Source organism: Mesocricetus auratus, unplaced genomic scaffold (assembly GCF_017639785.1).
Source record: "Mesocricetus auratus isolate SY011 unplaced genomic scaffold, BCM_Maur_2.0 Super-Scaffold_100007, whole genome shotgun sequence".
NCBI lineage: Eukaryota > Metazoa > Chordata > Mammalia > Rodentia > Cricetidae > Mesocricetus > Mesocricetus auratus.
Genome location: NW_024429191.1, coordinates 11200433 through 11218526, shown reverse-complemented (window position 1 = coordinate 11218526; position 18094 = coordinate 11200433). Strand labels below are relative to the sequence as shown.

The following is an 18094-nucleotide window of genomic DNA, read 5'->3' as shown; positions in this document are numbered from 1 at the left end:
GGCACTCTCACTCGGTGGGCAGGGCTCTCAAGGCAGGAGCATGCTGTGATCAGCTGTACAGTGTGAATAGCATTAGCAACACTGTGTGTGCACTTACAGTGATTGTGATGGTGAATTTGATACATTTCAGCACTAGTAAATGTGTGTGTGTGTGTGTGTGTGTCTCGCTGTGCTCAGTCAGAGTGAGACTGTAATTCTCATCACCATCTGCTCCTTTTCCAGAGTCCACACCATTGTCGAGAGCACACTGTGATCGTTTTTGCAGAAGTGTCTAGCAGATGCCCTTGCTCCCCTCTGGAGGTCATGATGTGAACAAGGAAATGAGACGACCGAGGTGTTTCTTCCAAAGGTGTGTGGCCAGAACCCTCCATCCTCTGGATGCAACTTTAGGACCCGCTCTGCTTCAGATCTTAAACTGGGTCTGGTGTCTCTTGTCCATCGCTGGCGAGACAGGGCGAATTAAAAGCTCACACGGAATGCTTTGAGGGAAACGGAGCTGATGGTTCCTTCTGGCTTGCCGCTGCATAGCAACTCGGCCTCTGTGTGCTCTAGGCTTGTGGCCTGGCTCATGACCTCTCAGGCTCCCCATTTCCTCATGCTTGGAGAAGGATGGAGCGCAATTCCCCTAACAACTTTCTCATTCCACTGGACTTGCCCATAGTACGATTTTTTTTCTTAAGGGCCTTAGAAGGTGAACACAACTCCCTAACATAGGTTAAGCGTCCTGATCTCATGGGCTATAGGCCAGAAGCGTGTGGCATCTCAGATGGTTTCAGCCTTTGGATGATTTGCACGTGTGAGACAGCTAGAGATGGGCCCCAAGTCTAAACACAGTTCACCCATAAACATAATGTTTTGTGTATACCTTATACACACAGCATGGCAGTGATTTCCCCACCTTTGCTGAAGGGCAGTTTTGCTTGTTTTTAAATAAGACCACTCAACAGGGCACATCTGACTGGCTTAGCGGCGAGTTCTTCAGCTTGGCAAGGGGAGCCATGGAGTTTGGATGCAGGATGCCGCCTCCCTGGTGCTGGCTCATTTCTTTGCCTCTGTGGTATAACGAGTCCTGATAGCGTCTGCCAGCCTAGCCGTGGCTCCCGGTGATAACCATGTGAAGGCAGCAATGGTGGTATTCAACCTTCTGCAGACCAGGTCTCCAGGCCTGCCTTCCCTTGGTAGAGGACCCCACCTTATAACCCAAAACAGGGGGAGCACAGCAGCTCAGTGGGATCCACACACTTGCAGTCATCAGCGACTGAGACTTCTGAGATGGGGACCGCACTAGGCCCCGCCTGAGGAAGAGGTAGCCCCTCGGTGGGACAGAAGCTTTCTTCTCTGCCTGGGTGAACAGTGCCTGGCCCTCCTCTGGCTTTGTTTCTGGTCTGTCCTCGTGGGCCAGTTTAAGTGGGTAGGAGCGGTTGGATGGTCCCAATAATCATGAGGTGAGCCAGCTTACTGGGGAGGCACCTTCTACCACTTGAAGAGCACAGACTTTAGTCACTGTCCCTGGGCCTAGTGCATCCATTTGCAAAGCTGGGGAGGCCTTTTTAGAGTTGGAAGTCTAATCCAAAGCCAAATTTCTTAGGTATTTTCTCCGACAGAGGATTTACCACCACCCTGATTATGACAGAGGACAACAGCCATCTTCCCATCTTTTGTTTCAGAATCTCAGGTGACTGGGGACAACTGCAAGGAATTTTAGACAGCGTTTCTAGTGCACCTGTGTTTTGGCTGATGTCATGTGAGACCAGGTGTAGAATTTTCCACTTGCAGTGTCATGTCAGTACTCAAAATGTTTTTGGTTTTGTATTTTGGGCCTACAGATGCTCAATCAGAATGTACCTTAATGCCGTCACCCTTCAAAAATACCGTATTGCCTCCATGTGTTTGCATATGCAAATGGTCCAGGGTCCTATCTTCTCTTATCCCTCCTTGCTTCCATCCCCAGGAAGGGCGTCAACAGGATCGCCTTATCTAAGGCCCTTCACTAGAGAGCAAAGAGGCTATTTTGTCTTTCACCCTGAGTCTTAGTTACTGTCCTACTGGTGTAAAGAGACGTCATGACCAAGGCAACTCTTTCAAAAGAGGGCTTGCTTAAAGTTTGTCATCACAGCAGAAAGCGAACAGCCATGGCTCTGGAATGGTAGCTGAAAACTTTGCATCCCGATCCACAGACAGACAGACTGGACTTGGTGTGGGTGTGGGCTTTTTAGAGGCAGGCAGATCTCTGAGAGTTCGAGACCAGCCTGGTCTACAAGAGCTAATTCCAGGACAGCCTCCAAAACAGAGAAACCCTGTCTCAAAAAAAAAAAAAACTCAAAGTACACCCCAAGTGACACACCTCCTCCCACAAGGCCACACCTTCTAATCCTTCCCAAACAGTTCCACCACCTGGAGACCAAACATTCCAATGTAAGAGCCTATGGGGCCACTCTCACTCAAACCACCGCACCATGCTTGATGGCAAGCTGTCATAGCCCAGCTCTGCTGCCCCCAAATTCATAAGGTCTGTGTCCCACTCTTCCCCTCTGGCTGTATACTCAAGGGAAATAATGGCCTTGCCACGATCTAGTACCAAATGTTTCATGAGGTAATGGCCACATGACACACTTCAGTCAGCTAAGAGCAGTGGCAATGGTAAGAGAGGGAACGGAAAGACTGTCAGGCTCAGCCATGGGAGGGTACAGTAAAATGCTGTCTGCTGGGGACGCCTTGGAATGATGGACACATAGCAGGTGTGACCTCATAACGAGGCCCTCACAAGACGTGAAAACAGTAGAGAGACCAACAGGACAAGAGAAGGGAGTCACCAGAACTGAGAGAAGGCAATGGGGATGGGACGTGACCACAGCACACTGTGTATATGTTAGAAACTTAAAAAAAATAAATAAAAATAAAAACGTGAATACAGCAACAAATTGAGTCAGCTTAGGGAGACTAACCATCTTGGAGCAAGGCCACTCACCCTAACCAGTCTTCCTAGGCACCCGAGCAGTGGGTAAGAAGCTCTTTGGCTCTCCTTCTGTGTCCGTGTGTAAACAGAAGTTCAGTCCTGCAGGCCCCGCAGCCGCTTAGTCCCAAATAGACACAAAGAGGCTTGTTTTAATTATAAATTGCTTGGTCAATGACTCAAGCTTCTTATTGGCTAGCTCTCTCCTAATTATTAACCCATTTCTACTAATCTACGTATCTCCCCGTGGCTTCCCAGTGATGCCCAGGTCTCCTTCTTCCTCGGCAGTCACATGGCGTCTCCCTGACTCTGTCTACTACCTTTGTCTATCCCTGTTTAGATTTCTTTCCTGGCTAAATTCTTCCTGTCCATTGGCCAAAGCAGTTTTATTCATCAACCAAGAAGAGAAACATATATTCACAGCATACAGAAGGACATCCCCCATCATCCATGTTCATCAAAATGACATGGTGCACCCCCATCAAATCTCAAAGGCATTTTTTTAAGAAGTAGGAAAAATAAATCTCTGAATTTGTATGGGATCTCAGGAGACCTGGATAGCCAAAGCAATCTTAAGAAAGTACAAAGTGGGTGGTTTCCATGAGCACCGTAGGACTACAGCTTTTGTAGAGATGCTATTTGGGGTCCAGAGGCAATGATAAGAGACAGTATGGCAGCCAGTCATGTAAGCTAGTGTCAGTATTTTATAAAGTTTACTTCACGTAATTCGTTCAAGGTTCATCACTTAAAAGCATGGTCAGCATATCCCACACCTTATCTCTGGACCTTATCTCTGGGTGCATCAGTCAATGAGCATGTCCTCTGACCCCTACATGTGCATGTCCACACATATACGCATGTGCAAAAATAATAAAATGATTTTTATGTTGCTTTGGAGGTTGTCCTAGAACTCACTCTGTAGACCAAGCTGGCCTCGAACTCACAGATATCCTCTGCCTCCCCAGTGCTGGGACTAAAGGCATGAGCCACCAACGCCCGGCATAAAATGATTTTTAAAAGAGCTGTTTTCCTGTTCTTTAAATAACCTGTGTGTGCTAATTAGTAACTCATAAATGTAATGGAGAACGCAGTGAAACCGCGGAACCAGACCACTCCCTGGCTGGAAAGATAAGCTTATTTGGGGAATCAAACGGCCAGGCTGCCTCTCAGGGGCCGAGGACAGCAGCCCACAGGGAAAGGCCTTGTCAATTTGAAGAGGACGTAGTGTTGGGAGGAGAGGTGCAGGCCAGAACAGCCTGGGAGGTGGCGTGGGGGCTTTGATCTGTGGTAGGCGGTTTCTGTTCATCAGGAAGGAGGTGTCCTTGCCCAGGGTAGTTGACCATCATCGTGGATGAGGGGAGGAATGGCTTTCCTCGTAGCAGAAATCAACCTTACATGATCCCTGGGGGATGATGAACTTGGGTGTCTGTTTACCCAATAACAATCCTGTTTACCTGATCAGAGTCCTTCGGTTCAGGACATTGTCACCAGCACCGCCATTTTGTCCCCCTCCCGGCTTTGAACCTAAAATTACAAGGGAACTAGTGTAAAATTAAATGGAACGAGCCTTTCATGGCTGTATTTTCCGCCATCAGCTCCCTCATTGGAGACAACAAACTAATAAGAGCGTGAACATTCCTCCTTCATCTCTCCTTCGGTGGAGTCCATCGTGTTCCGGTTGACTCTGCTACGCAGCGATCACAGTGATTATGATAATTACAATCATAATCGTAGCCAGTGGGCTTTGCATTTGTTTATGAGAAGGAAATAGAAGGAGGTTATATCCAGCCTCCCTTTCTCGATTAACATGACAGACCACGTGTGCTACCCAGCCAGGCTGCTTTTGTCCTGAAGCTTAGTCACTGAAACACATTTTTTAAAGAGAAAAGATTGCTTTTCAAGGCTTTGGAGCAGGAAGGAATCCAGGCCTGAATGTGGCTCTCTGGGGGTGTGGTTTGAGGCTGGGGCAAACGGTGAACGAGAGTTTAAGTGTAAAGTGACTGGAGTGATTAGTGATGGAATGATTAGTGAGTGGTGTGTGTGTGAGTGGTCAGTGTTCGTGGCTCTTTGAGGATGCATGTTCAAAGAATGAACACATTAGCGTGCTCTCAGGGTGGAACTTGGGAGCTCCTGATGTCAAAGGTCACCACTGGACACTTACGGGGAAGAGATGATAGTTTTGACAAAACCATCTTCCAAGTCTAGAAAGTGGTTATGCAGTCTCAGTTACAGAAGCCCATGTATGGGAAATGGCATCTCCAGCAATGCTAAGGGTGGTGAGTGCCATGCAGCCAGGCGGCAGGACCTCCTGAATTAGTGATTTTGAGTTTGCAATTGTTTTTATTTGTATTAGGTGTATATGTCCAAGGTAGGTGGAGCCAATACACATGAATGCCGTGCCTGCAGATGAGGGTGTCTGGAATCCCAGGCCACTGGGAACTGCCCCACATGGGTGCTGGCACCTAAACTTGGGTTCTCTGCAAGAGCAGTCCATTCCTCATCCACAAAGCTGTCTCTCCAGTATCAGTGGCTTTTCAAGCCAACTAAAAGGAAGTGACTCCGGGGAAGAGAGGGGCTCAGAGAAATCAAAAGCACAAAGGTTTAGCTAGACTAGGAGGCTAGGGGGAGTTGTGTGCTGGGACTAGTGACTATCAGAATAAGGGTCTATCCACCATGGAGTCCCAGAGCCTCGAGGCCCTGTTCTCTGGAGCGGGAGTCCCTGATGGGTGCTTCCGGTGTAAAAGATACATCTTTATAAGTAGACACCTTCTTCTAGTAAACAGCCAGCCTGTGACCATGGCCTATCCAGCAAGGTATGGTTATACTGATTGTTGATACTGTTGTGTGGTAATTCTTGGTTCTCAGTGGGGACTCTAAGCTGCATTCAGATGGCCTGGAAGCTGGTCCTGAATCACAGTGCACAGCCGTAAGTTACCTGACCGTTCCTGTCACAGAGAGACCAGCTTCCTCGTGCTAGGGACAGAATCTCCTCCACTGTTCCATGTCTTTGAGATCTGGCATCATACTCAGAAAGGGGGGGGGGGTTAAATTAAGTAAGGCCAGAGGAGAGCGCCACAGGTGATCATGAATGGCCGTGTGGATGCTGAGAACATGTCCATGACCTCTGCAAGAGCAGGCAGTGCTCCTAACTGCTGAGCCATCTCTCCAGCCCAGACATAAAGCTTCTTTGCCTGTGTTGGCCTCGAGGGGCTCAACACTGGAGAATTCACCTGTGCAGGCTCACAGAGAGTCACGAGGATGAAGCAAAGCGCATGCCCAGCACCGTCTTCTTCAGACAGCCTTTGTCCTCTAGACTGTGCTGTCTTCAGACATTTGCATAATATCTCTGAAGTTTCTGTGTCTTCAAATACTGCTTTTGTTTAATATTTTTCTTTAAAAAAAATCTGATGTAGATGGATGGTGATGGCACACACCTTTAATACCAGCATTTGGTAGGCAGAGGCAGGCAGATCTCTGTGAGTTCCAGGCCAGCCTGGTTTACAGAGCGAGTTCCAAGACAGCCACGGCTACAGAGAGAAACCCTGACCCAAAAAAAAAAGTTTCTCTTACCATTCTGGAGATTCTGCCACAGCCACAAGATTTGCATGGTTCTGACAAGAGCCTCTTGGCTGAGGGAGAGCCATACATCCTTGTGACTGTTCATTCCCATCGTAACACCTGCAGTAACCCTTTTCTAGGATGGCCCCATGCCCTGACTACCTTCCACAGGCTAACCCACGCCCTGACTGCCTTCCACAGGCTAACCCACGCCCTGACTGCCTTCCACAGGCTAACCCCATGCCCTGACTACCTTCCACAGGCTAATCCCATACCCTGACTACCTTCCACGAGGCCCACTTTTCAAAGGTTCTGCACCTCAGCACTCTCAAACTGAAGAGGAAGCTTCATCAGGAGCCACTGGGAACAGCCACTCCTGGCCCTACCCTCCCAGCCTTTCCATAACCTTTTCATCTTCCTAACAGTGTCTCCCAAATACAGTTCCACTGGGGAGCAGGAGGTTGGAAGTTCTTATGAATTCTGATTGGGACAAAATGCAGTCCAGAATGCATCTCCTAGTAGGTTCAAGTGTCCCGTAGTCGGCAGTTATGGCTAATCTGATGCCAGTCTTATCAGTCAAGGAGTACCTAGAAATTCACATGTCTAGGTCTAACTAGGAGAAGACCCATCCACAATATGAGCAGCATAGTCTATGAATTGACGGTCCAAGTGGAGTAAAAAGCGGGAAGGGAGACAGCCATTAGTGCAGATACCCTTCCCCTCTCCTTATGTTTCCTGGACACCTATGCCCCTCTGCCATGATGGCTGAACTCTCTGAGACCACCAGCCAAAATGAACAATTTCCCCCTTACGCTGTATTCTCTGCTTGGGTACAGACTGCGGGGCTGCCGCACCCTCCGTGTTTCCCTAACCTGATTCTGAACTCTGCTGTACTTGTGGGACAGCTGCATCGCCAACCACCAGCGTTGCCACACACAAAGCAGCCGTGAAGTGACTGCTGGAAGCACTTTGTGGATACAGATGGAGGGAAGAGCCAGGCAGAGGAGGAAAAATGTCCCCTGTGTGGCAGTGAAGCTGTAACTGCCAAGCTGCTCCCTGGGGTGCTGATTAGGGGAAGAAGATGGAGGGTCTTCTTCATCTGGATAGATAGACTCTAAGGAAGGAGCCATATCTGAGGCTGTCGGAATGCCCTCAATACAAAACAACCCCGCATAGCTGGAGCTGGCTCTGCCTGCTGCATGCGAAGTGAGCTGTGGGTCTCGGTTGTTGCCTTCTGTTTTGCTTGGAGATGTTGCATTCCTGATATCATCCTCTGCTGCATTCTAGAGTGGGCAAAGGCCTACAGTGCCTACCGAGAAGCCCCCTCATCTTCCTGTGGAGGGACTGGGTCACTGGTCAGGAACATGTTACATGCTTTAGTGTGTCTGAAGCTTGAGGAAAACCTCAGCAATCATCTGATTTTTTTTCAGGTGCACATGGAGACCTCAGAAGAAAAGAGGATGAAATAGTCACTGTGGTTATTGCTATGCTGAGTGCCCACTGGCTTGCTATGCACCAAGTACTCCGGGCCAATTGTGAGCATGGGGGATTTCAAATGCCACCACCAGATGAGGTGGACAGTAACGGTGCCCTGAGACAGCCTACGGACCAGGCTAGAATGTGGAACACTGTAGCTAAAAGGTTCTCATTTTTAAAAAGAGATCAAGAACCTACAATAATTTTTTGGTAGTTCAACTTTTTCATACTAGGAATTACATTTTAAAATGACAAAGAAATTGGTGGCACACGCCTTTAATCCCAGCACTTGGGAGGCAGAGGCAGGCGGATCTCTGTGAGTTCGAGGCCAGCCTGGTCTACAAGAGCTAGTTCCAGGACAGCCTCCAAAAGCCTCGGAGAAACCCTGCCTCAAAAATCGAAAAAAAAAAAATGACAAAAAGAGCAGTCAAATCAAATACAACTGTGGGCTCCACTCAGGAACCATTCTTAGTGTTTACACTATAATTGACCCTTCAAATCTATAGGAACTCGGTCCAGATCTGCCTGGGTACCAAAATGCATGGATGCTCAAGTCTTGTATAAAATAATGTCTGCATAGAACCTACTTCCAGCCCCCTATGCATGGGAAATCATTTCTGGCTTACCTGTAATACCTAACACAGTAAATGCCATGAAGTAACTGCTTGCTACATTGTTTAGGGAATAATGACAAGGGAAAAACACAGGTTCAATGCAGGTACATTTTTGTCATTTGGGGCTTTTGTAGTTGTTGTTTGTTTGTTTGTTGTTGATTGCTTCAGGCTGTGGAACCCACAGACAGACCCTGGCCCAGTTTGCCAGGACTATTAACTCTGGTATTAACTCTGGTACTAACTCTGGCCTAATGTCACACCTAACACAGCCCAATTTATTTCTTTGTGTTTTTTAACAAACTAGAGTGTTTAATAAGGTTTCTGTACCATTCCACAACAAACAGGATGTGGAGAGAGAAAGAGAGATGTAAGAGGGGGCTTTGTATGGGAAATTGGGCTAATGACTGAGTACGAATTGGGGAAGGAGTTGGGGTGACTGCTGATGTCCAAGTCTGGAGGCATCAGGACCAACAAGAATGTGGAGGCTGCTAGTGCAGGCCCTGAAGGCTCGAGAACCTGCAGTTCGGGCGTCCAAGGGCTCCCATGCCCTCAACCTTGGTGAGCTCCTAGGTCTCATGATTGGTTGCAGTCTTGGGCTGGTTGCTCAGTCCACTTTATCAAGTGTCAAGGTTTTCCAGGAACATCCTCAGAGACTTAGGAAGAATGACAATTTACCAACTCCCTGGACACTCCATATGCCCTCAAAGAGAGCCACAGACTGGGATGTGTGTGTCCCTACCTTCCTCATATTATTTGAGTCACCTTGGACCAGGCAAGAAGGTATGCCAAGGGAACGCTATGTCTTTAAATGAAATAAGCGGAAGCAATACTGTGATCCAGAGCAGCATTAGCAGGACTCTTGTTGTTTCTGAGCAGTTCCTGTGACGGTCATCCAACCATTCCCGGAGTTCATAGCCTCCTGGGCGCACTAGTTCTTTGCCGGTTTAGTGGTCTCATTCTCTTGTGGCCTTTGTCAGGGACGCTCCTTGTGGTGTGAGCACCCTCCCTGCCTGTCTTCTGTGGCTGGACGGTTTCTATTCGTTCTTAGAACCCAGAGTAGGTTTAAGAAACCTTTACTCTCCCACTAGACAAACCTAACTGAGCTTTCAGCTAAGGAAATGAAGACCTTCCCTTAGGAATGTCGCTCCTCAGATCTCTCTCCGCCAGTAGACCTTAATTACTTAAGGGAAGAGGCTCAACTCTGAACAAATGATCCAATGCACATGTCCTCACATCCATGCAAACTCAGATGGCAGACTCACTATGGGTGCGAGTGCCTCATACGTTGAGAATCCAAGCACCTAGATGCTGCTGTCTCTCAGTGTGTTGACCAAGGGCAGATAGCTCCAGAGCTGGAAGCGAAGCAGATGTGTCTATTGTGGATATCAGAAAGAGGCAGATCACAGCATCAAAGAAAAACTTTTATAGTATCATGCAATTCTGGTAAATCTCAACCAGTGTTTCTTTTCTTTTCTGATTTTTTTATGCTAAGAGTGTTTTGTCTACACTTTAAAAAGATAAACGGATGACACCAACTGGCAAGCTAAGCAATAGTGTAGAGACCACCTCGAATGCCCATTCCTGATAGTGAACTTGATGTCTATAACCATCCTGGAGCCTTCATCCAGTGACTGATGGAAGCAGAGGCAAACACCCACAGTTGCTCTCTCTGCCTGGACTCTTAGGGAAGTGCCTGGACCCTACCCTGAGTGAAATGATAGACTCTAGATATCCCCTATGCGGAAGGAATTGGCAATAGGGTGGGAGGTTGGGGGGAGGATGGGGGGGTGCGGGAGGAAGGGAGGGAGAGGGAATTGGGATTGACATGTAAAACAAGCTATTTAAAATTAAAATTAAAATAAATAAATAAATAAAAACAGAACACCAAAAAAAAAAGGTATCACATACCTGCAGTTCTCAGAGAGGCCAGAGGATGGCGCCAATGGTTGTGAGCCATCATGCCAATACTGAGAACTGACTGCAGATCCTCCACAAGAGCAACAAGTGCTCTTTTTTTTTTTTTTTTTTTTTTTTTTGGTTTTTCGAGACAGGGTTTCTCTGTGGCTTTGGAGGTTGTCCTGGAACTCGCTCTGTAGACCAGGCTGGCCTCAAACTCACAGAGATCCGCCTGCCTCTGCCTCCCGAGTGCTGGGATTAAAGGCGTGCGCCACCAACGCCCGGCTCAACAAGTGCTCTTAATTCATCCACTGAGCCATCTCTTTAGTCCCGCAACCTATCAACGTAGGAGAATAAAGAAATGGGTCTTCCTACTTAATATTAAGTAAAAGCCGCTCACAAGTGTGCCACTCCATTTCTGCGTTTGAGTTAATTGCAGATGTCAAGTTGACAACCAAGAATATCCATGGGGGCAGGGAGGCTTTACTTTAGCTCACAGTCCCAGTTACAACCCACCATTGAGGGGAGATCAAGGGGGCAGGAACCGGAAGCAGCTGGCCATACCCACAGTCAGGACAGAGAAAAGAATGAATGTGTGCACGCCTGTGCTTAGCTCATTTCTCCGCGTTTATGTAGTCCTGGATTTGAAGCCCAGGGATTAAGGCCGCCCTCGGTGGGTGGGTCCTCTCACATCAATTAGTGTAATTAAGAGGACCCTGAACCACCAACCAAACTAATCGAGGCAGTTTTGGTTGTAAGGGATTCTAGAATCAAAACTAGTCATCACTCTGAAAAGTACAGAGAGAGAAAAAAAATGAGCAAAATTCGGGGAAAAAAGCCCTACTAAACACAGCTCGGCCCAGGGTTCCTACACTCAGGATGGTGCCCAAACCTCGAGAGCTTCAAATCGGAGGGTTTGGTGAAGCACAGCCCCACTTTGTCACCCTGCGACTCACAGGCCAGTGTTGGACATCATCTTGAACTACCCTGGTGACCTCAGAAGTGGGAACAACCCACAAGAAGGCGACCGTGAATTTAATCTGCCCCAGACCAAAGGAAAGAGGCAGCCCCAGGAGGCAGTAACGCCAGGCCAGAGGACTGAGCCTGACCACAAGCCACCAGGGGCTCAGCAAACTCATAGAGGAGGGAGGAAACCCTCTCCGTCACCGTCACTCCCACCGTGACCAAATCTGGTGGACGGAGTTTGAAAGCCTTGGGGTCTCAAGGCAGCTCAGGGCCAGCTACAGAGCTCAACACCAGCAGAAACTGGGGGGTAGAGGGACAGAGGACCCTCAAGTGTAACCGACCCAGAAAGACACTCATGGGTCTAGCATTTCACTTTTCTTTCCAGAAATGCTTTTTGACTCAGCAGGCAGAGGCAGGAGGATCTCTGTGAGTTCCAGGCCAGCCTGATCTGCATAGCGAGTTCCAAAACTGCCAAGGCAACACAGTAAGACCTTATCTCAAAAAAAGAAAGAGCTGGGCACTGGTGGCACACGCCTTTAATCCCAGCACTCCGGAGGCAGAGGCAGGCGGATCTCTGTGAATTCGAGGCCAGGCTGGACCGACAGCCTCCAAAACAATACAGAGAAACCCTGTCTCGTAAAAACAAAAACAAAAAAAGAAAGAAAGGAGCCGGGCAGTGGTGGTGAATGCCTTTAATCCCAGAACTCGGGAAGCAGAGGCAGGTGGATCTCTGAGTTCCAGGCCAGCCTGGTCTACAGAGAGAGTTCCAGGACAGTCTCCAAAGCAATACAGAGGAACCCTGTCTTGAAAAAAAATCTTCGTTCGCTGTCGCTGCAGAAGGGCGGTGAGAACTAACATGGGAGGATGAAGAAAGCATGAGATGTCCTGGCTCTGCAAAAACGGGGAGAGGAAGGGAGGGGGAGGGAGGGAGCGGGAGGGGACAAGAGGGGAGACTAGACCATTTGATTTTAGTTTAGTTTGGAATTAAACTCCTCCGTTAGGTTCCAAAGGACAAAGCTAAAGACTCAAAAATTGGAATCACTCATACTGACATTGTGAGAAATCAAGATTGAAGGCTGAGGGGTAGGAGAGCACTTGCTCTGGCCGAGGATCCAGGCTCGGTTCTCAGCATCCACTTGGTGGCACATAGCTGTCTCTAACTCCAGTTCCAGGGGATCCAACACTACCTCCTGGCCTCCTGGGGCTCATGTGTGCACTGGTGCACAGACATATATCCACCCAAAATACTCATACAATGAAATTAAGCAAATAAAAAATATTAAAGGCTGATATGTCCCGATAGACCTGTCTTCAATTTCCGTGATGGTGAAGTTCCCTCTGGTAACTTAGTCTAGTTGCCTTTTCATTTTGCTGACAAACACATACAACTTAGGGAGGAGAAGGTTTCTTTTATCTTACACTTCCAGGTCATAGTTCATCACTGTGGAAAGCTATGGCAGAGAATTAAAACAGGACCTGAAGGCAGGAACCATGGAGGAAGCTGCTTGCTGAGTCACACTATTCCAAATGACCCTTGGCCATCATGGAGTTGATTAATCAACTTACAAGAAATGGTTGGCTGGCGTTAAACCTGTAATCCTCCTGCCTCAGCCTCCCATGTATACCACCACACCTGCTAAAAGCAGGAAAATTTCTGATCTCAAATGCTGAGCGTTTGTTTGTTTTGCTCCTGATTTTCTTGCCTGTGCCTGGTACATTCCATTGGCTGCTCCACTCTGAGCCTGGGCACCTCAGCCACACAAACTCCCTGCTTCCGTGGACCCATAAGGAAAGCAAGGCACGGATTTGTTCTCACTCAGCTGCCATAATCAACTCCCATGCCCTGCGGTCTGCCCCAGGCCCTGTTCGTCTGGGTGGGGGTGCACGCATCTCCTAAAGATCCCTGATATCTTTGTCTCTATCGACACGTCTTCCATCTACACGACACACGATTCCCTGTGCCGCATTTCAGACAGAAGGCAAGAGAGCGCCCAGGCGGACCAAGCGTGTTCTTGACCACGCTTTTCATCTGCTTGGGCTTTTGTTTCATTGTTCTGTTGCCTGAGTCTTCTCTTGAGACATTTGTGGCCCGCTTCCTGCGTGGATAAAGCATTCGAGGTGGGGGGGGGGCATCTGTGAATACATCAAACTCTGTTTCAGCTGTGGGGCAGTGACTGAAGTGGGAGAGTCTACTGCGCGTGACATTTCCCATTGTCTCCCTCACATTCCCTGGTTCCTAAGCGGCAGTGAAATCTGCAGGTGAGGCAGCGTTTGCCAGAGGGCCAAGCACCGTTCAAACCTGGCACCAGACGGCCAGCGCTGAAAGCACGCGGAGGAGGGGGAGGAGGAGTTTCTGCCTTCACCCAAGGCTATATTGCCACACCATCTGGAGCCAGGAGGGAGAGAATGGGGCTGAATAAATAAATATAAGGTGTAAGTGTACAGAGCGGAAATGCATGAAATTGGCAGGGACTCATTCATCATCTCGTAAATCTGTCTTTACAAAGTGAAATAAAAATCAAGCCAGTTTGAACAATATGGAGGGTGTGAAGCTCTTCCAAGAATAGCTAATGAAAGGGAGGGGGAGGGGAGGCGGAACCCTACAGGAAATGTGCAAATGTACAAAATTGGCAGATTCCGTTGACACTTCAGGGTGATTAGCATGCTGATTGGTGTGCCTTGGAAAGTACTAAAGAGGAATCATATTGTTTTATGGGGAAAAAATAATGAAACCGAATTAAGAGCCCAGCACTTCCTAACGAGGGGCTCCAGTGTGTAGTCAGCTGCGCCTGGGTGAATGGGGAGAAGTGTGTGAATGCCATCTACACCACGGAGCCTCCCTAGAAGCAAGCTGACACCCGATGTTTATTTTATTTACTCATCCATTCACGCGTTCAACAAAAGCTGATGCATCGACCTTTTGCCTAGCAGGGTTCGGGATGCTCAGGACACAAAAAGACTCAGGTGCCTCCTCTGACCTTGATCAGTATGATTTCATAGAGATCCTCCGTTGCATCCCACAAAATAACCGACGCCCTGAGAGTGTCCCAGCCAAGCGATGCGGACGCCCAGCAGCAGGGAGAGTTCGCACGACGACAGTGAATATATTAGGGGCGATGGGCGGGGCCATGGAGAGGATTCACGGAGGACAACATTGAAAGGAGCAGACTTTGATGCGTGCATAGAACGTTTGCATAGGGAGACGAGGGCTAAGGGCATTTGAGGCATGAGTAGCAGAATACGCAAAGGTACAAACTCAGAAGTACTTCGCATTTCCTGGGCGTGTCGAGGTGCCTGTTGAGTATTCCAGTGTGGGACACTGGTGGGCTGCCAACTGTTTCAGCCTTCGGGATATCTGGGTTTCTTTGGAGATAACAGTGACTACTATCATTACACATTTGTGGGAACTCCAGAGGCAACTGGCCCAGGACTCTATACACACTGACTGCCTCTATACAACAGGTGTTGATTAGGAGGAAATAGAGATGACCCAATTCACACGTGAGAAGCGAGGCCGGGGCAGGAAAAACCTTGTGTAACCTCCTGCTTTAGGGCGGAGGCATCGAGAGCTTCCGGGACAGTAGGACCAGAGAAAGAAGTTCATGGGAGCCATCTCAGGGTGCGCACCCCCCCCCCCAGGAACTGCCCTTTTCCTGTTATTGCCACAGGGGGAATCTGAGCCCCTCATGTCCCAGCATCCCATTCTCCGGGAACTTTGCTGGCACCTCCAGGATGTTTCAAGGGAAGCCCACCAGAAACCACTACACAGACACTCAGAGAGTCAAAACAAAGTCTTTATTGCTGGGCAGCAGCTGGGTGGGGAACCTGCCCAAATCACACACACAGTCCCAAGTCTCACAGCCCTTTGGTTTTTGTGCACAAAAACTACATCCTGGTTGTCACACTTCAGTTAGCCAGAGCAGAACCACAGAAGCCAGGAGGCAAGGTCAGCACATTTATGGGCTTTCCTGCAACTGTGGTCCAGGTCTTTATGAACTAGGTTTTCGTTCCCATTTTGGCAGGTGCTGGGACCTGCATGCTGGGCCCTAAGGTCAAAATTGTGCCTCCAACATGGAGTCACTTGTGCTAAGGCCTGGGGGTGGGGCTGTTACACTTGCTTTTCTGAGACTGAATCATTATTCAGCCATACAGCCACTTGCTTCAGACTTTTTCATTTTAATTTTCGTTCTTTTTTTTTCTGAGATAGGGTTTCTCTGTGTGGCCCTAGCTGTTCTGGAACTCTCTCTGTAGGCCAGGCTGGCCTCAAACTTAAGAGATCTGTCTGCCTCTGTCTTCCGAGTGTTGGGATTAAGGGTGTGCCGCCACCCAGCTTAATTTTTATTCTTTAATTATCTTATAACTGGCATGTTTCCACGTGCCTGAGACATCTGAAATCATGAACCAAGACAAATGTTTCCACCGTTAGGTTGCTTTTCTGTGTTATCTGTCATAGCCACTCAAAAGTCTCACTAGTACACGTGAGAAAGCAATTCAGCCATGCTGTGGATTCTAAGAGTACATGCCTGCACTCAACCATCAAAACTCCCTGGTGATCATACTCCCTGATATAAAACAGCAGAGTGTTTGCATATAACCAACATACATCTTCCTGTGCATCTTTAATCATATCGAAGGGACCTGGGACACCTAATAAAATGTAAGTTGCTGTTATACTGCACTGTTGGGGGGGTCTGTATATGTCCTATAGAGGAGAGAGAGAGAGACAGAGACAGAGACAGAGACAGACAGAGAGAGAGTTTTAATGTTTTCTCCTCATTGAAGGTTGAATCTGCGACTGTAAATCTAGAGGGCTGACTGGAATCATATTTTGTATCATCCAGGTGGACACCATTGGTGGTGAGCTGCAAGATAAAACATTGGCCAATGGTAAGGGAAGGGAGGACAAAAGGACAGGTTCCAGGACGAAGGCAGGACCCTGGAGAACCTCCCAGAGAGAAACAGAGACTGCCTGGGACCTCAGTCTCCCCTGTGAAAAGGACATGGCAGCATTTCTGCTTTGCAGGGTCAGGAGAAATGACATAAGGGAATGCACATCATGACAGTGGCTTCCAGGAGGGAGAAAACCCCATACAGAGCTGAACCCAGGGTGAGGTGGTCTCTCTGGGGATGGGTAGTGGATGGTGGGAGTGCAGGTGAAGAGCGGACCACTGGGGAGGGAGCTCAGCCTACGCTGACTGCCTAGTGGTATTGTCACCAGTGCATACCTATCTCAGGTACCATAGGCAGGCAGGAGGGAGCCTCCAGGCTCTGGGAACCTACACAGGCTTAGCCAGCAAGGAACAAGCTGGAAACAGACGTGGTGCAGAGGTGACGCGGTTCCGGTCATGGGGTGAGAGGAGATGATGGGGGGCTGAGGACAGGAGTCCGTAGTCAGATCTATCTCGTCCTGTGTGGTCAGCAATGGATCAGTCGCGGCACTGGCCTTTGTCCAGGTGTAGGAAGTCCAGATGCCTCTGAGATTCTCCAGGTTCCCTCTGTACTGTCACGAGCATTCTCGGTTCTACACTGGAAAACGCCATCAGAGCGGAGCGGGAGGCCCAGAATGAGGCAGGTGGGGCTGAGGCCGAGACACCCCGCAGTAGCTAAGGGTGTCGGGCTCTGTGTGTAGTAGGAAGAAAGAGGGGCGGCCAGAAAATTCCTTGAGCTAGAAAATCAATACCTTCACTTTGCAAGAGGAGGAAAACGGCCGAAGGAGAGGAGAGCTAAGGCACCAGCGACACACGCGTGCGGACGCGGATCCACCGCACCCAAGGCAAGCGTGCACGCGAGCTGCCCCCTGGTGGCGAGGTGGCTCTGCGCATACAACGCTCAGCTCCTTTGTTCTGCGGCTGCTGTTGTGCTGATAGCAGGAGGCCTGGCGAGCAAAACCGGCTGGCAGCTGTGCCGGCGCGTGTGCTTGAGCCCTTGAACCCGAGTTCCAACCCCCCTCTTTGTTAGTTGGCTAAAAGCCTTGACCTGCTCACGAATTGGCTCAGAGCCTTGGTTTCAACGAAAATAAAATGGGCATGTAGAGCACAGCTTATGAAGTAGGTAGGGAAATTGTTACAAAAAGCTGGTAGCAGCCATCGCGCCGCTTTCTCCGCCCTACCCTTGTGAGCACTGTGAGGAAACCCATTTGCAGGGCCATTTGTGAGCCTGAGTGTAGCGTTTTAGAGGGTATCTGGGGATGGGAGGCACAGGATTCCCCCAACCCACCCGCTGTCAGTTCATTCTCATAACTGGCTCCTCTGCCTCCTTCCCTCTTGCCTTGGAAGTCAGCTTAGCGAACGAAGAACAGCGTTTGTCCATTGAGAGTGCTCCTGACACCTCCAAACACTGTTTCAAAGCAATGCCACTCTCTTGAGAGGATCTAAAAAAGAGTGACTTGGCCCGCATCTTGGGGAGGTGTGTGGAGGTGGGCTTGCCTTCATCTCTATCTAGAGACAGATCTGCCACTTACCCACTCTGAAACCATTATTTTCTTCCTGAATTCAATCATTATAGGTTCTATTCTGACATGGGAGAGTGGGAAGATGAAAGAGAAAAAAGAAAAGAAAGATAAAACAGGAAACAAAAGGGGAAGAGGAGAAAAGACAAAAGATACTAGCTCCCCAGGGTTACCAGAGCAAAA

The 18094-nt window shown here is 48.8% G+C and overlaps 1 long non-coding RNA gene across 1 annotated transcript; it reads right to left on the bottom strand.

Moving 5' to 3' along the window:
* Positions 1–16207: 16207 nt before the first annotated feature.
* Positions 16208–17185, bottom strand: LOC121141113. Its single transcript, XR_005878020.1, has 2 exons — positions 16689–17185; positions 16208–16325 (listed from the first exon to the last, which is right to left on the bottom strand). It is a non-coding gene; the product is annotated as an uncharacterized LOC121141113 (long non-coding RNA).
* Positions 17186–18094: the final 909 nt, after the last annotated feature.